Below are 12,212 nucleotides of genomic sequence, written 5' to 3' on the forward strand. Positions count from 1 at the left end.
AATTAAAATATAGGAAAGAAATTTTTTAACAAGAAAACTAATTTCCCAAGCAAAAAGAAAAATGATAAGGACAATCGCATTGTAAAATTTTTAACACTGTGTGTGTGTGTGTGTGTGTGTGTGTGTGTGTGTGTGTGTGTGTGTGTGTGTGTGTGTGTGTGTGTGTGTGTGTGTGTGTGTGTAATTTGGACTTCGGGTGCTTGATAGGCAGACATGTGTAACTTGAGTCATACTCTCAGTGTCTCCCTCTTTTTTTTTGCTTTAATTATTTTTTAGGTACAATCTCAGATTTTGCCCTGGGTCACCCTTACAACACAATCCATATACCTGCAGCCTTCTGTGTAGCTGAAATTACAGGATGCCACTACAACTAGTTTATGGATTAAGATGTCGTCTTGCTAACATTTTTCTGTTGCAGACCTCAAGCTATGCTTCTCCCAATATCTGCCTCCTGAAGGAGGTAGAATAATGGGCATAAACTACCATGCTTGGCCGACATATTTTTTTTACTATAATTTTACTATAATTACAATGGAAATCTGAACCTATACTTTCCTGTTTATTTTCTTCCCTCTCTGCTTCCATTTTTCTTTCTATTCTTCCTCTTTGCCTTTCCTTTTTCTCCCTTCTTCTCAACTTTCCTCTCTTCCTCCTGTCTTCCTTTCCTTCCTCCCTCTCTTTCTGTCCTTTTTCTACTTCTCTCTCTTTTCTTGATCTTTCAATTAGGCTTCTCTTAAAAGGAGAATATTTAAGCATTATTTTAAATAAGTGCTGAAAAATTATTTAATGTTATGACATATCCCTGTCTTCATCTGCTTTTCATTTCCTTTCCCATTGATGGGAATTATTCATTTTGTAACTATCATAGTTATGAGAATGTTGTACTCTTCCCTGCAGAAGTACTAGTGCTTTTTAGAAGTCATTTTGTAGCAGAAAAAGCATAGGAATCAATGGAAAGAAAAGATGATATCTTTATAAAAAGTATTCCTTTCTTCCTTTCTCCACACTTTGGCTCTCTATGTGATCATCCTCATCAAAGACAAGCTTCCCTCTCTGAATAAAATGAAACAAATAATTGAGTTGACTTATGATTTGTTTAATACAGAAAATTGGTGATGTTAAACTGTGATTCTATTATTTAGTGACTTAGTTAAGCTATGTTATTTACAAATAGACAGGACCATCTTCAACTTTTTTTTCACCTTTTAAAATACTATTTCTTTTTTTCCAGATTTGTTATTTTTATTATTTTTTTATTGTGAAAATACTGTACAGAGGAGTTACAATTACATGGGCAAGATAATGAGTACATTTCTTATCTAGCATTGTAGCCTCCTCCTTTGTTTCCCCTACCCATCCCTTCCCATCCTCCCCCCGGTCCCCCGCACAATCCTCCAGCTTCAACTTTTATGAAGAACAGGAAAATACATTTGAGGACATTAGACTCAATGTAAAAGAAAATGCGAAAATAAAATTCTTATTTTCATCAAGTTCATAACAGTAGTTACTCTTTTTCCTTATGCACTGTAAACTGGTAAGTCTACAGCCTAAAATATTTGAGTTCTATATAAAACCATTTGTAAATATGTTCTATATCATATTGTCTAGAATAAACATTAAATATTATATAACAAAAAGAACAGGAAAACAATTCAGATGAAAGTTTGGAGTATGTTAAGCCAAAAGCATTTTTTACTATCACCTCCTCATTTCATCCAAAATCAGCTTTCTGCTTTCTTAGGAAGAAAGAGTATGGTACAGAAAGAATAAAAAAGGTGATTCTGTTATTGTAGATTTCTGTTGTCAGTTGAAAATGTTGCTAGGCAAAGTTTTCTTGTAGAATTTGAATTTTCCAGTTGGATTGACTTGGCTGTCAAAAAGTCAAGTTGATTTTTCATCTCCAGATTAAGTTGATAATTGGCTGAATAAAATGTTAAGAACAATTAGGGAAGGTAGACACTTTAAGCTATATAACACAACAAACAAGGCTTATGGGGCTGTTTGTTTCCTTTTTTTTAACTTAAGGTCACCAGTGAACACATTATATAAAGTTATAGCTTCCTGTTCCATGAAGTATTTCTTCCTTGACCTACTCACTATAACTGCTTAGTTTATACACAGACACATGATTTACATTCTACTATTGAGTTTTTAAAAAAGAAAAGTCAAGGTAGTCTTTCTTTTTCACACAAAAGCATCCACATAGCAGCATTTTGAAAGAGCTAAATTCTTGCATTAGGTGGTTTTAACTATTTTGTTATTGTTTAAAAATAGAGATACTACTACTATCTATCTTTTGTCTTTCTTTCCTATTTCTCCAAAGTACTTCTTTTTATTAATAAGTTTTTTTAATTGTGAAAATACCATACAAGTGGCGCTGTGGCTCAAGTGGTAGAGCGCTCGCCTTGAGCTGAAGAGCTCAGGGACAGCACCCAGGCCCAGAGTTCAAGCCCCACGACTGACAAAAAAAAGTGCTGAAAATACCATATAGAGGGGTTACAATTATATGAGCAAGGTAATGAGTACATTTCTTATCAAGCATTGTTGCCTCCTCCTTTGTTTCCCTTACCGCCCTCCCAACACCACCACTCCTCAGACCCCTCTCCCCCGCCAAAGTTGTGAAGTTTGTTTTTCGATATAGCATCTTGTACATCTCATTGTTGCAACAGGTCCACCTGTATCCCTATTTAAACAATTTGTTTTTGATACTAAGGCTTTAAACTGGGGCCTTATGTGTGCTAGTCAATGCTTTACCAGTAAACTAAACCCTCCCTATTCAGGACTACTTAGCACTTTCTGTTTTGTTTTATTTTTTTTTGGTTTGTTTGTTTTGTTTTTCATATTAAGCCCACTTTAAATATCACCTTGCCTTCAGAATGCATACTCCTGCTGTTTCCAATTCTCCCTGTTCTTTGCTTCAGCCCTCCAATTTGTTCCAGTATTCCATATACTGAGAATTCATAACAGAAATTTAGGGCAACTATGTTGACCTTGGTTTCTTGTGTCTGGTTAAGAGAAGAATTCAGACAAGACATGAACATGCCCCTCAGAAGGCCCAAATTCACAGTTCAAAAACAGTCCGGACAGGAGAGCCTATGAGAATCTTATCTCCAGTAAACCAGCAAAAAGATAGAAGTGTAACTGTGGCTCAAGTGGTAAAGCCCAGCCTTCTGTGAGAAGGTGCCCAGGCGAGTTCAGGTCCCAGTACTGGCACCAAAAAGAGAAAGGAAGGAAGGATGGGAGGGAGGGAAAAGAGGAAGAGGAGGAGAGGAAAAGAGCAAAGAAAAGAAAAAAAGAAAAGGGTGAAGTTCATTTGAAAAGAAATATGGCAGAGAAAGAGAACATGCTATAGAAAGACAGCATTTTAGCCATTTAGCCAATGTCATCCATCTTACACTTGCATTGTCTTCCTGCTTTCAGAGATTTGTCTTAACTAGGGAGAATTGGAGGTTTTTTTGTATATATTTTTATTGTAAAAATACTGTACAGAGGTGTTACAGTTACATGATTAAGGTAATGAGTACATTTCCTATCGAGTGTTGTTACCTCCTCCTTTGTTTTTCCCCTACCATCCTTTCCCTCCCACCCTCCCTAACTCCTCACTCCTCCCCTAAGTTGTAAAGTTCATTTTCAACATAGTGTCTTTGTACATCTCATTGTTACAGTAGGTCAACCTGTATCCATATTTCTGCATTTTGTTACTTCCCTTCCCCTCCCCAAATTAGAAAAATGTATAGAGAAGATGTAGGGCATTGGAATCAAATACAGTGAAAACAGGGGTTGTACGATGGGGGAAGAACATACAAAAAAAATCATATGGTACATTATGAATATATTAAAACAGCAAGAAAGATGAATTCTTGAAGATTATTTTCTGGATGGTGGTCTCTTTGCTGTCCTTATTATTTCATGATGTCAAAGATTTAGTGCCTATTGTGTTTTCTCACTCACTTGTCCGTATTTAACAACTTTCCTAGTTCCTCATCTTTTACAACACTTCTGCTCCCATTTTGTTTTCATCTGCTTTTGAACTAACACCTATTCGAATCATCTTTAACGTCTCATCTACACTGTTGTCCTTTAATTATTATCTAGACTCAAATCCCCTTACTTGATGGATCTCTTTAACTCTTCTCTTTTGAGTCAGCCTCTTCTAAAAAAAATTGTGAAAGTGATGTACAGATGAGTTACAGTTACATAAATCAGGTATTGAGTACATTTTTTGAACAGTGTCTTCCCTCATTTTCTCCTGACTCCCTCTCCACCAAGTTATAAAGTTCATTTTCAACATAGTGTCTAGTAAGTATCACTGTTGAATTAGTTCACCCTTTGTCCCACCATTTCTGTGCTTCCCCTTCTCCTCTACAATTCTTTATCACTGTTTATGATTTCTGTACCTTTTGAGTCAGACTTTTTACCAGTAATGTGGTATGAAGTACCACAAACTGGATTGTTAAAGAACCAAAATATATTGTCTCCCTTCTAAAGGCTACCCACATCAATGTCTGAGAGGTATGAAAGGAAATGCATCCCATATCTTTCTCTTAGCTTCTGTTAGCTTGCTGGCAACACTTGTTCTCCAGCTTGTAAAAACATCTCCCTGAACTCTGCCTTCATCTTTATGTATTATCCTTATTGTGTGTATGTGTGTGTCTTTTCAGTATTTACCATTTTATAAGGACACCAGCCACACTGGATGACCTTCCCCCTGCTCCAGTATGGCTTTGTCTTAACTCTTGTATATTTGTCCAGGAGGCTATATTCTAAAGTACAAGGAATTAAGATGTCAGCATTTATATTTGGAGAGCCTCAAACTATAACAATCATGAACATTACTTTTTAAAAAATCATGTCTACCTCATTGATTCCTGAATTATAATCCTATTTGCAACCTATCCTAGTTCAAAGCTATGGATACTCTACCCTGCCTTCCCTAATTCTTTAGGCTCCTCTTCATTCTGAGATAAACAATAATTGATTCTTACAGCTATTGTATTACTTTCATCCAGAGGTTTCACACATTTCCATCTAACATAAACGGACAGTCCCAAATGTTAACAGGAGATTTTAGGTCATAGACCTAAATTTTTGAGTTCCATAGGTCAGGTATACCCACTTGTCCCAAGAGGCTAAGTAAAGAGATGAAAAGCAGTGATGGGCAGAGAAAGGAAGTTTATTATTATATGACATGAACAGCTACAGGAAGAGGAAAGGTAGAAGTATAGCCCATCTTCCCTGAACAGAAATTTGCCTTAGATTTAAATAGTTGGAAGAACTGTGTGCAGTAGGAGAGGTATGCATAATACAATAAGAAACAATAAAAAAAAAAGCCCAGTTATATGTAGGTGAGGGGTGGTCTCCTGGCTCCTGTTTGATCATTCCTGAATTTGAAGATGGTGGCCATGTGACTGCTGAAAAAAATGACTCAGGGTTGAATAAAATGAAGACTGGAATCATTAGCTTTTATCCTGCCTTTAATTAATTTGGGGCCCAAATAAGAAGTCAGTGCTTCATAGAAAAAGAAGTTTTTAAGTGCTTGCTACAAGATTACTGATACTATTGTGTATTAACAAAAAAGAAAGTTTCAAGACAACAATCTACTTGATAAGTAGAAGATCCATATGGTAATAGCATATACTTTATGGCATTTCTTTTAGTTTCCCTGTAGCTCCACTCTCTGCCCCTTTCCACCAGATTCTTGACCATGTTTAGTTGAGATAAGCCTATAAGTGAATATAATAATGCTGGATAGTTCAGGTATTCATTCATGATTATACTTGCATTACAAATATAAAAACTAAAGAAGCATACTGATAAAAATGTTAGAAATTGATTCTCTTTTCCAGTATAAGTTGCCTGAGATTTTGCCTATTGATATAAGAAAATAAGAGTTTTCCTTAGATTAGTTTATATGGAAAATAAAAACACACAAGAATTTTGTTGCTTTTTTATTAAATAATTTGGATGGTGTCAGTCAGACTTAGATAACTCAGAAAACATAATACTAGCAGCACATGATTGAGTTTAACTTCAAAGCTGTTGGTAGGTTGGGACTACGGACATTGAGTTCCTAGTAGATAGTTTTAGTGAGGGCACTGAGAGGCCTATACCTCCAGAGGCCAACCTATTAAGATGGCCCATCCATTTCTCAGGGTACCATGCTGATAAGCCTCCCACTTTGGTTCTGATTTTGGCCTCTATAGCTAAATTGACTTTTTGATCCTGGAGTGGCTCCTGCCACAGTGAGTGCCTTGGTTTATTTTGTCCCTCCCTTTGGTCATTACTCCCACTTGTCTGAGTAGAACAAGGTAGGAGTTACTTTAGGAACATTATTGTGCCAAGTAGGCCAAAAAGCTGCTTATATAGTTCTGGCTCTAAAAGCACATGTGCAATTTTTTTACCAGCTTATTAATGAATGCATTTTATTTTCTGAAGCATTCTATGGTCTGCTAAAAATCATTTCTTGTGATAGTTTCTTATTACTGAGGGCTTGGATTCACCATCAATTGCAGCCATCCACACAAATAAAAGGTAGTACTGTTCCCTGTCTTACGCTAGTCTTCCATCATAGGTATCTGACTATGCTTGGAGACATTTACTTCATCTGGGCTTTGATCATTTAAAATCAGCTTCTCTAATATATTAGAAAATCAATTTCAGTCTCTTCATTACATAACCGTAACTGTGTCATTTATTTATTTTAGATGACAAATAATAATAGTATAAGAGTATAATAAATGTTTATAGGGTACAACGTGATGTTTTGATCTATGTATACCTTGTTAAAGATTCAGTCAAGGTAATTAACATATCCATCACCTCACCTGCATGTAAGAAATTTTGTTGAAAAATTTCAACAGATTTTGCAATAACCTTTAGTCATTCCAGTGCACCAGTTGATGAGAAGCACAAAGTGTACTATGTTCATGTTATAACTGAAAAAAAGGGAGATACTGAGGTACTATATATGTTCCTTAAGGTTGTATGAGATATTAGCATAATGTACCTACAGCAATTTTCCATCTGGTAGTCCAGGACTTGGAGCTCTAGTATATGCTCAATGAGATAATGTACATCATCCTGATAATACATTTAGGGATGACAGATAAAGAGGCAGCATACAGAGTCATAAGAGGATGTGAAATGGCTTGTAGCAAATCATATATCAAGGTCACAAAGAAGCCAATATAATCTTGAACTTCATCTTGACCTAACCGTAGCTAGTTTTCCAACAATAAACATTTTTTGCTTCAGAGAATCCTGATTTTCATATTTATGAAATTTTAAAACTTTCCCTAAGAAAGAAATGCTGAGAAACTTTGTAGGTTTTTTAACTCTTCCTAAATATACAGCAAATGTATTGATTGCAACTTAACAATTCTAGGCTATTTGAATTCTAAAATTTTAGTTTGCAGATAAATCTAAAATATGGACTGGAATTAGATTCATTTTTTTCTTCCTTCATTAGAAAAGTATCACTTCATAGATAATTTTTGGTAGATATGTATGTGAAAAACATGTAAGTTTAGAAATTATAAGGTAAATGGAAAAGAGGGCTATAAAACATGTACTTTGCAATGTCATAATCTTCAACCAGAAGATGAGATATCTCCTCCCTCTCTCTCATTCTCTCCTTAAGGCTAAAGACTCAGACAGCTGATAAAAGCAGGGACCCCACTAGGCAAGAACTTTAGTAAGTAATTGTTACAAACCTAGGTATCTTGGAGAAAGAGTAACACGCTTATTCACTTTTACTACTAGTTAGGACTTGTCCATTCTAGGAAACTCCAGTTGCCAGAAGATCCCACTCAGCTGTGTGGGATTATAGAGGATAATCCACATTTGTTGTTTAAGTATACAAACCTAGTAACAACTAACAGCCATAAAATAGGACCAATAATGGATAGTTTAGGGAATTTCTACCCCCAAGAAACCCTCAAAGGTGAAACTTTGCTTCCAACATGCAAGTAAATAAGAATAGCAACCCCTTCAGTGACCTCTCCATGAATTCAAGATGCTTGGACTTAGTCAATGTTTAGAGAGAACAAACAATATAGAGAAGATATTAGAGTAGAGTTAGAGAAATACTGAGACTCAGCCATGCCTCAGAGGCCTGGGGCCGTATATGAAGAACATTGATCGTACTGAGTAGTGGATTCCCGAGTGAGTTCCAAATACATTTTTCCATCTCCTTTAAATAAAATGTAATATTAACCACTTGGGAAAGTAAGAAGTTGTTTACTATTAACTGATAAGTTCCTTTATCATCTATCTGTTGAGTCTGTTTTCTCAAACACAACCATTTGAGCTATATTAGTATTTTCAATGGAAAACTATCAAACTATCAGTTATAATTTGCTCTAGTTAAAACTTATTTGTATTGTCTAAGTTAGGCTTTGATAGCATGTCATCTAATCAAAAAATAGTAGCTCTTAGTTGCATGTGTTAAGCTTTAGCTCTAAATACCTTAAAATCTACATATTGTACATTTTTTGCAACAGAGGTAAGTCAACCCTTTTAATGTTTACAAAAAAACAAAAATTTATTTTTTTTCTTTTTTTTAATTTTTATTTATTTTTTATTGTGAAAATACTTTACAGAGGGGTTACAATTACATGGGCAAGATAATGAGTACATTTCTTATCAAGCATTGTAGCCTCCTCCTTTGTTTCCCCTTCCCATCCCTTTCTATCCTCCCCCCTCTCCTCCACCTAACCCTCCCCAACCCCCCACCAAAGTTGTAAATTTGTTTTCGACATGAACCCTAAGATATGTATTCAAATGTTTTTTTTCTTTCATGCAATTGTTTCTAACGCATTTATAAGATTATTTCTTTGTTGCTTTGTATGTCCCTCCCCCACAGTATAACCCATGTATTTGTTGTCGGTTTAATTTGTGGAGGGGAAGGGGAAAAACAAATCGTTTAAGTAGGGAGACAGGTGGACCCATTGCAACAATGAGAAGTACAAGTTGTTATGTTGAAAAAAACAAAAATTTAAAGGCAACAAAGATAATTAAACAAGGTGCCAGTGGCTCATGCTACTCAGAATGCTGAGAGATGAAAATCATGTTTCCAGACTACCCAGGCAGATATTGTGAGAAACGTTTTATCTCCAATTAGCCAGCAGAAGACTGGAAATGGAAGTGTAACTTATGTGGTAGTGCTCCATCCAAGCAAGAGTACAAGGCCTTCCAAATGCTAATTATTTTGCTACTGCATAGACAGCTACAAGATAGGATAGTATTTAATCCTAACTCTTTATGACTCAAAACTCCTTCCCCTCCTTTTAAACTACTATCTCTCTGTTTCTGAAGGTGAAGAAAATTTAGCATTGTCTTCCTAAAGCCTGTGTGGTTTTAATTACTTAAAGGAACTGAGATAGCATGTAATTTCTATGGTGCTGTTTTTGTTTACCTAAAATGGTGCTCAACCCAAACTAGTTATCATTTTGTCTCCAGTGCAGTCTTCTAGCTTGAAGACACCATGTAACATTCTTTCTATGTTCACTAGATATGGGTGTTTTAACTCTCAAAATAATCTCAAGCCACCTGAATCTTCCTAGATTAAAAATAATAATATATACCTTATGCATGCTTGTGCAATATAAGGTAATGAAATAGATTTTATACATATTACAGTGCCCTTAATATTTACACTAAGCCTACATAGTATATATCCAGCTTTACTAATTGTGTATGAGTTTTATAATCTATTAAATGAGGATAGTAAGAGTACCTATCCCATAATGGTATTGTGATGATTAAATGAGATAATATATGTAAAGGCTTTTAGGTTGGTCACAAGCATGTAATCAGCACTTAATGAAGGTTATTTATTGTTACACATGAGTGTTACAGAAATAAAAATAGTCACTAATAAGTACTTTGTAAATAGCATGAGTTCAATTAATATCTATTGAATGGATCAATAAATCCTGTAAGTGGCTAAGCTAATTCTTTTAATGTCTATGATATATCTAGTATTCTGACTACTCCCTCACACCTCAAAAATACCAGGAAAGCAAGTGTTCAGTATCATCAGTAACTTTATGGAGTTTCCAAGAGCATGTACTATCTCCAGAGGAGTCTTGAATGGGTGTCTAATTGCTTTTCCTTATCACTCGCATTTTAGTTTAGTAGTTTATGCTCTCTGGCTGGTGTCATACCTGTGACCACTAAACAGATTTAGATTTCCTTATTCTTTTTTTTAAATTTATTTTTTGGTCATGGGACCTGAACTCAGGGCCTGGGCGCTGTCCCTCAGCTCTTCAGCTCAAGGCTAGTGCTTTACCACTTGAGCCATAGCACTACTTCCCACTTTTTCTGCTAAGGTGGTGCTGAGGAATCGAACCCAGAGCCTCATGAGTGCAAGGCAAGCACTCTACCACTGAGCCACCTTCCCAACCCCCAAGATTTCCTTATCCTTTTAATAGTCATGCAGATTTTATTTATCTTCTGCTACAGTGAAAATAAGCTATACATGTATGCACAGAGTAAAGGAAGATAAATGGGCTGGAAAACACCAAAAGGCAGCATGTGTCACGATGCTTTCTGTTTTCCTGAGAAAACACACTGAATGTGAGAAAGACAATATATGTCATATTTGTGCCAGAGCTGGACATGCTTCATACCTTCATACTTTTCAATTGTTTTTGTTTGTTGGTTGGTTGTGGGGCTTGAACTCAGAGCCTGGGCATTGTCTCTGAGTTCTTTTGCTTAAGGCTAGTGCTCTACTACCTTGAGCCACAGTGCCACTTCCAGTTTTCTGGTGGTTAATTGAGGCTAAGAGTCTCATGGACTTTCCTGTCCCAGCTAGCTTCAAACCATGATCCTCAGATCTCTGCTCAGTAGCTAGAATTACAGGTGTGAGCCACTGGCAAACGGCTTATTCATATTTTTCTGATATCAAGGTATTATGGATTTGGGAGGCCCTTTCTCTTAATGCTTGTTTTTAAATCCTGTTTTTTTTCTATTGAAAATATCTGTCTGAAATTATCATTAATTAAAGCCTTGGTTTCTAAAACTGGCAATTTGATTGTAGTCATAATTTCAGAAATGTTTGCTTCTTTGTAGAATGTTCTTCCCCTTACTAGTATTCAGTCTATCTAAATCACCTCCTAGAGGTAATACATGTACTAGAGCTTGACCTCAGGGTCTCCACCTATTCTTCAGCTTTCTTGCTCCTGACTAGAGCCCTACCATTTAAGCCACACCTCCATTCTGGAATTTTTTGTTGAATAATTGGAGATGGAGTCTTATAGACTCTTCTGTCTGGGCTAACTTTAAACCAAAATACTCCAGGTCTCAGCCTCCTAAGTACTCCAGCATATACCACTGGCAAGTTCATTCTTGTTTTGATCTTACATGCATATTTTGGCATTGCTCTTGCTATGCTGTGTTATAGTTTTCTATTTACATGTGAATTTTATCTTCTAGAGTCTAGTAACTAAATTATAAAACTTGAAGACAGCTCCTTATTCATCTCTCAATATCCAATGTTATTCAGTTCCTGAAATACAGTAGGTGTTCAATAAATGTATATGTCATAAGTGAATAAACTTGCCATCAAGCATACACATTAGATCAGAGATGAATAAAATTTCCTGTATCTTTGAATATTCCTCAAGTGTTTGTGAACCTTTTGAAATTGCCTGTGAGCCTATTAATATGCTTCTGAGTGCTCTAGTCACTTTGAAGGGGATTTATTTTTTTACTCTTTGGAAAAACATTTTTTTTACCTATTTGTATTCTTTGATTTTACTGTTTTGTCCAGTGGATTCTACTGTTCCATCATTCAGTGATTATTTGGTCAAACCACATAGACAGTGTTATTAATCCTTATTCTTATTTGCATACCATACATTTTTATGGCTTTATTCAAGAAGATTATCTGTATGTTAAAACACACACACACCACACACACACACACACACACACACACACACACACACACACACACACACACACACACACACACACACACACACACACACACACACACACCACGAATTGTGTTACCTGACTGGAAAAGTCTTACTTTAAAGCAAAATTCTCAGCCTTTCATACATTGTGTACGTACTTAAGAGTCGGTAAACATTGTGGAATACCTGAACAAATCAGCCATTGTTGCTAACTGTTGTTGGCTGAGGTTAGAGAACTTTTAAAAAGGCTTAATGAAATGTCCAGTAATCCACAGCAGGATCAGAAAATCT

The 12,212-nt window shown here is 35.8% G+C and overlaps 1 protein-coding gene across 12 annotated transcripts in view; it reads left to right on the top strand.

Moving 5' to 3' along the window:
• The window catches only part of Zbtb20 (zinc finger and BTB domain containing 20), a 730,255-nt gene that overhangs the window by 287,115 nt on the left and 430,928 nt on the right, over window positions 1-12,212 (top strand). The gene's annotated exons all lie outside the window — the stretch shown is intronic.

This window comes from Dipodomys merriami, unplaced genomic scaffold (assembly GCF_024711535.1).
Source record: "Dipodomys merriami isolate MVZ:Mamm:240054 unplaced genomic scaffold, mDipMer1.0.p SCAF_2, whole genome shotgun sequence".
In the NCBI taxonomy this organism is placed as follows: domain Eukaryota; kingdom Metazoa; phylum Chordata; class Mammalia; order Rodentia; family Heteromyidae; genus Dipodomys; species Dipodomys merriami.